We start from the raw sequence: 6,573 nt of genomic DNA, 5'->3' as shown, positions 1-6,573 counted from the left end.
AATAGGCATTTAGTAGTCATTGCGATTGTAAAGGTGTGTCCCTAGTATGTTTTGATATTGGGTCTAAGATGGCCATGTGAGATTTAGACTTTTGATGTATTTCAAGTTTTCTTTCAAATGAAGTTTTGATACTTAGGATTTAAATGAGATTTAATTCTACAATGTTTCTATATTGAATGTTATGAATTTTATGAGGCTTGTATGTTATGGATGGGCCTAGATTAGCATTGACAAAGCAGCCCAAAACCGGATTATTTGGTTATGTATGGGATCCAGGTTAATAAATAGACTTGGAAGAGAAAAATAGGTTTATGAAAATTGTTGGAAATGCCTAGTACTCTCATCCCCTTTGTTTGAGTTCTAATTCTCACCTCTCTCTTGTTAGTGTGTTCTTCGATTCCCTTTTAGTTGTTAAATTCATTTGTAATTTCAATTATGAGTTAATGAAATAGATTTATCGATTGTTTGAGTTTGAATTGGTCAATCTTATTCTTGGGTTTGTTATATTGTATGAGGATTTTTGGAGTCTCGTATGTCATGTCATAACTAGGCGGTGCTCCCAATTCGTGACGCTCAAACATTAGCAACTTTTTAACCCTTGGCCCTTTCCACATCTCAGTTTGGGCTTGCCCTTCCCGGTTCATTTAACAATGTGATACATAACAAGTTTACTCAACATTGTGGGAAAACCAGATATCAGTCATCATAATTATTTAACGGTTCCAAAGAAATACAGCATTATCATTACCGAATAACGTATAATTTCACAATTCTCAAAGATATTCAGTCGTATCAAGTCAATGATCCTCTCACGGAACCCACACCAAAATTATTAGTATACTAGTACGTGGTATGATATCCAAGTTAGTGTGCCAAACGTAACACCCGATCTCATGTTTATGTCAGAATGTGGAAACTGATTCAAAGATAGTGTGTTGGAATGCAACACCCAATCCATTCAACAAGATACAACCACAATTACAAAGTACATTCCCATAATCATACAATCAAGTCATGATTCATGAAATTCAATTATTCATCTACCCTTATTTATGATTTGTGTGATCAGTAATACTACATTTGCATGTATACATGTATCATGATGAAGCAAAAACAAATTGTAACGACCCGAGGGTATACCTTAGAAGTTATGGCATCCACAAGTCGCCACACGGCGTCATCAACCTCTCGAAGGTCTAAGACGAGCCTCTTAGCATTCATTCATTACATAGACATAAAAGTAGCGGAAAATTTATAACTTTTCATAGCATAACATAATGCTAGAATAATACTTCATTTTATAAAATCATAAGTAAATATTTTAGACACTAAGTCTCTTTTTGTCATCTTAGACTCAACATCAATAGAATGGAATAAGGACACGGCCCTTGACAACATAAATGAATAATCTAAAGTATTAGATTAACTTAAATAACATCTTGACATAAAGGTCCTTTAATCATAAGGACACTTTAACTTGGGAAATATCTATCCAAGATCTCCATTTGAGAAATATCCTCTAGCCATCACCACCTACATTTTGTGTAAAAATATGAAGAAGAATGATATTAGTACAAGAATGCACTAAGCTTGATAACCATGCAAAAACATGAGTTAAAGAGGACATTTAGTTAGAAATCATGCATCATGTCTTTATAATTAAACTTCATGAACATTAATACAATAAGCACAATATAGTTCACATACACATATAGACATGGATGTCACTCATAACAATACTTGAAGCAATTTTATCACATTTAAGGCACATTCACTAAGGCACAATCTACACATAAGAACCATCACCTAAGACAACATCTGAATCTCACTAGTGCACTGTACAAGTAGCATCCCATAATACTACTCACACCAAGTGTTCCTAAGAAGCCGTCCTAGACTAGGCACATCATATTCATCAAGTCATATCATCTTTATTTAACATTAGACATAAGACCAACATACTTAATAACATCATATAAGAACTCATTTATTTACTACATCTTTAGTCATAACTCATTTAGTTCACATCATAAGTAAATCATCCTCACAAACCCTTCACAAGCTTACTTGTGCAATGTACACATGGAGTCTCATACCCCCACATTTACCAAGTAAACCCATTTAGAAGCCATAAGTGTAATTCACATGCATCATCGTAGTTCATGTCTTGACATAAGCAAGGTCAACGTTAACATGCACTCATACTAATCATACATAAGCATAACTCTTCACTTCATAAGAGACTCCAATCCTATCCTTTCTTGAAACCCACTAGTTCAATGCATGGGCAGGGTCCATAGTCCTACCTATACTAAGTACACTTATCAAAGAGTTATGATTAGAGTTCATTTCTTAACTTTTGGGAGACATAGTTTAACCGAAATAGACCATGTGAGCTACATGGAATGCAGTGTCATATAACCCCGCACCTATCACGATCGGGGTGTACTTGACCTCTCGCATGTCTTGTACAAGCTCATAGTAATCATTCATTGCATTATCATAGGTAAATTTAACAGAAAATTTAAAACTTTCTTAGCATATCATATGCTAGAACATCACTTCCATATATATATATATAAGCCATAATACATAGTTAGACTCTAAGTCTCTTTTGTCATCTTAGAATCAACATCAAAGAATAGAATAGGGACACAACCCTTATCAACATATAATAATAACTAACTATTACATCACTTTAAATAAAAACTTTGACATTGGGAATCCTTGAATCTTAAGGACTCATTTCCTTGAGCTTGGGAAACATATATCAAGCTCTTCACTAACTATAGCCACCATGCAAAAAGATGAATCTAAAAGGGACATTTTACTTGAAACCATGCTTCATGATTTTTTGTGAAAACTTCATAAAACTTAGATACAATAAGCATTATAAAATTCACATACTTAAAATAGGCATATTCAATGGTCATACATCATGTAAAACCACACATTGCATTTAAGACATATTAATTGTCACTTTACAATAAGCATACTTAAGTTACAGTGAGCACCTTCACTTTACAGTGAGTTCATTCACTTCATCTCATAACCTTCCCAAGTAACCCACTACTGATACTTGGTGCAATGCACCCCCTTAAGGCCACAAGGACTCATACATACCACCTACATAAACCAATATGTTCATTCATAGAACCATTTCATATAAAAAGGCACATACTTCACATTATACACAACATAATACGTTACTCACTATCCTAATCTAAGTCTACTAGTGCAATGTACATGTAAATCCCCATAACCTCACACATACTTAGTAAACCTATTATAAGACCACAAACACCATAATTCACTTCATACACCGCATAGAAAGTATGGGAACTTCACACAAATCAAGCAATACCTTCATCATCTACATACTAAGACCAATATTATGCACATAAGAGGAGACCTCATCATATAGACCCATTAATCATACCATGCAAATCATCACAACAAGTAGGCTACACTACAATGTCATGCATAAGGAATATAAAGATATTCACATGCATTTAGAACACCTTCCCAGAACTTCCCTCAAGATCCACTTGTGCAATGCATAGGTGAAGTCACATACCCCTACCTACACTAAGCAACTACCCTTAGGTTATCCTAGTTAGAGTCCTAGTCATTTACTTCCATTGTCCATATTACTTTAGGGAAACTACAGCCTTAACAGCACTAAAACCATTAGTGCTAAACATGGAAGTTTGTGTTGTACAGCCTTACACCAAAAGAAGGTGCTCTTACCTAGCCAAGGTAGAACATTAACACATGCTAGCATACAAAGTGATATCACTTACTAGATCCTATGGGGCAAGCAAAATTTATGGAACTAAGAGATATGTAATTGAACCCTTTACATGCTCATAAATATTGGAGTCATCATCTCATGAGCAACCAAGAGTGAATCTTCCTCAAAGGGAATTCAACACCTCATGTGGAACCATAGGTGAATTTTCCTACAAGGGAAGTCAACACTGTATGAGAATCCAATGGTGAATCTTCCTCCAAGGGAAGCCAACACCTGTCATTGTCAATTTCACTCGGTGCTAAGCTAAGTTCCTTTTATTGAAAAGCCATTATTATCATTATTTTATAAAAGTAAGCTTTAGGAGATTAACCCCTCATATACTTAACTCATATGTTATAGATGAGAGTTCATAAACCTAAATCATGTGAGAAGTCCTTTCACATGTACATAGCATGTGTAAAGCACCATCTACTTTGGGGTACCCTTAAGGACACCTTTCAAGAGCCCCTACATTGACTAGATTATCATACATGTGTGTGTGTACATTAATGTGAGCAAACCTTTCACATAACACCTTTAGACCTCACATGTTCATACTTCACTTCATAAATGCATAAGTGTGCAAGTGTAACTACATGAGTAACCCTTTCATATAAATACATTTAGACATAATGCATATTCATAACATACTCATGCATTCATGTTCATGTACAAAGAACACAAACCTAGAAACTATCCTATCAAGTCACACATGTGCAGTGCACGAACAAGGTCCCATACCCTTGCCCATACTAGATATTAGTGAATGTGAGAACAACATTTCATTAGACATTATGAACCTATACTACCTTCTAACATGCATAAAGTGTGAGTTTGTGTGTGTACATTGGCAAACATTATCATCTAATGTATATCAATCAACACATTGAGGCAGCCACCCTCTTACGACCACAATGCACAACCAAGCATAGACCACACAACACAATTTAGCATAGGAGACAAGATAACTACAACACTTGCATTGAAGCATCCTAACCATAGCTAATCACACATTCATATAAGGGTACATGGGTAAGGAGTTATTAACCATTTATAATGCATAAATGGAAGCTCCTAAACCAACCCTAACATAGTCATTACATGCTTATTACATTAGGAATACCATCAAGATCACAACTAGAATGAAAACTAGGCATAAGCTTCAGATACTGTGATCATCATAACCACACATTCATTTAACATAAAGTTGACTTCAAGGCCATAATCAACACATATCTACATTGACAAAAAGTAAACACCGCCTCCATAAGTGGGTCATACCACACAATACCATCCAAGGCCAATTCGACTAACAATCATATAAGAAAGTAAAGAAAATAGGCAGTATTACCAATTCCTCAACCCTTGATCATCATTGATCAATAATCCTTTTTCATAAATATTACCAATCTAAGTCAGTATCTAAATGTATCTTAACATGGGCGAGATAATGCAAAAGTCTCAACAAGATCATGATACCAACATGTAGACAACTTCGCCAATGCAATAGAGAGTAGAGAAGCATAGATCACTTAAAAATCTCCCATGATTGATCATTAATGATCAATACACTCAATTCATCAATGACATCAGTAGAAGACAGTAGCTAAAGATTTCATAACCTAACAAAATCATACTTCAATTAACCATAGAATTGAGATCACATTGAAACTACATTAGCAATTTATAGAAAAAAGAGGGATTATAGGATAATCTAATTAAAACCATCAAGCCTTGATCCACATTGTTCTACTATACATAATTCAACGTCAATATACATAATAGGCAGTAACATGCTAGAATCATAATGCAATCAATATAAAGTCAAGATAAAAATGCCCATAATATAGGCTAATTTGAGAATTGGAGGGAACATGGGTTCATCATGAAATTGGATTGAAATTCACTTTAAATTAAGTACATAAACATCAATTCATCATAAGCATTTTTTTAAATCAATTTGAGAAAGAACACATGGCTAGATTGGAAGATTGAAGGTTTGATTATGAAATCTCATTGAAAAACATTGAAGGAACTCTTTAGATGAGAGGTTATCCAAAGATGAAGGGTCACCATACATTTGTACATGAGAATCCTAAAAGAAATTGAAGAATAAACCATGAAAATCCAACCTCTAGCTTGAACTTGAGTTTTCCTTCCAATAGAGGTTTGAGATAATTTTTGAAGAGAAGAGAGATTTGGGATTTTTATTTCTTAATGGGTGTTGTTGTTTTTGACTTGGTAAAAGAACTTAAAATATTTATATTTAATTTATAAACCCTTTAAAATCAAACCCAATTAATAAATAACCGAATAGAATTTATTTGGAAACCAAAACTTGACCAGACTGCCCAGGGACCACGGCCACCTTCATGGACCGTGAAGGTGGTTCACAACCCTTATGACGGTCCGTGGTACTTGGGGAATTGTCTTCATTGCCTTTCCTTTCCTACAAATGGCTAAGGAATTTCCACTTCCAAATTCACGGACCGTGATCCACTCCACTGGCCATGAAGTCGTCCGTGAACACCAAGGTAGTAAGTTGCCAACTTGGCACAGCTTTTGCCTAAAATTTGGGTCCTCCTAAAGGACCCTTTGGTTGGTCCTTCAGGAGCTTTTCCAGGAATTTTCAAACTAAAATACACTCATAAACTATTCAATGACCTTCCATACCAGTTTGAGCTTCAAAAAACTCAAGCAACACATCAAAACATGCAAGGGACTTACAAGTACGTCCAAGGGCTAACTTTTGAACGTCTTGGGCGTTCTTGGACGTTTAA

This window comes from Solanum pennellii, chromosome 11 (genome assembly GCF_001406875.1).
Source record: "Solanum pennellii chromosome 11, SPENNV200".
Taxonomy (NCBI): Eukaryota; Viridiplantae; Streptophyta; class Magnoliopsida; order Solanales; family Solanaceae; genus Solanum; species Solanum pennellii.
The sequence above is the reverse complement of the archived record's forward strand: the minus strand, read 5'-3'. Positions refer to the sequence as shown.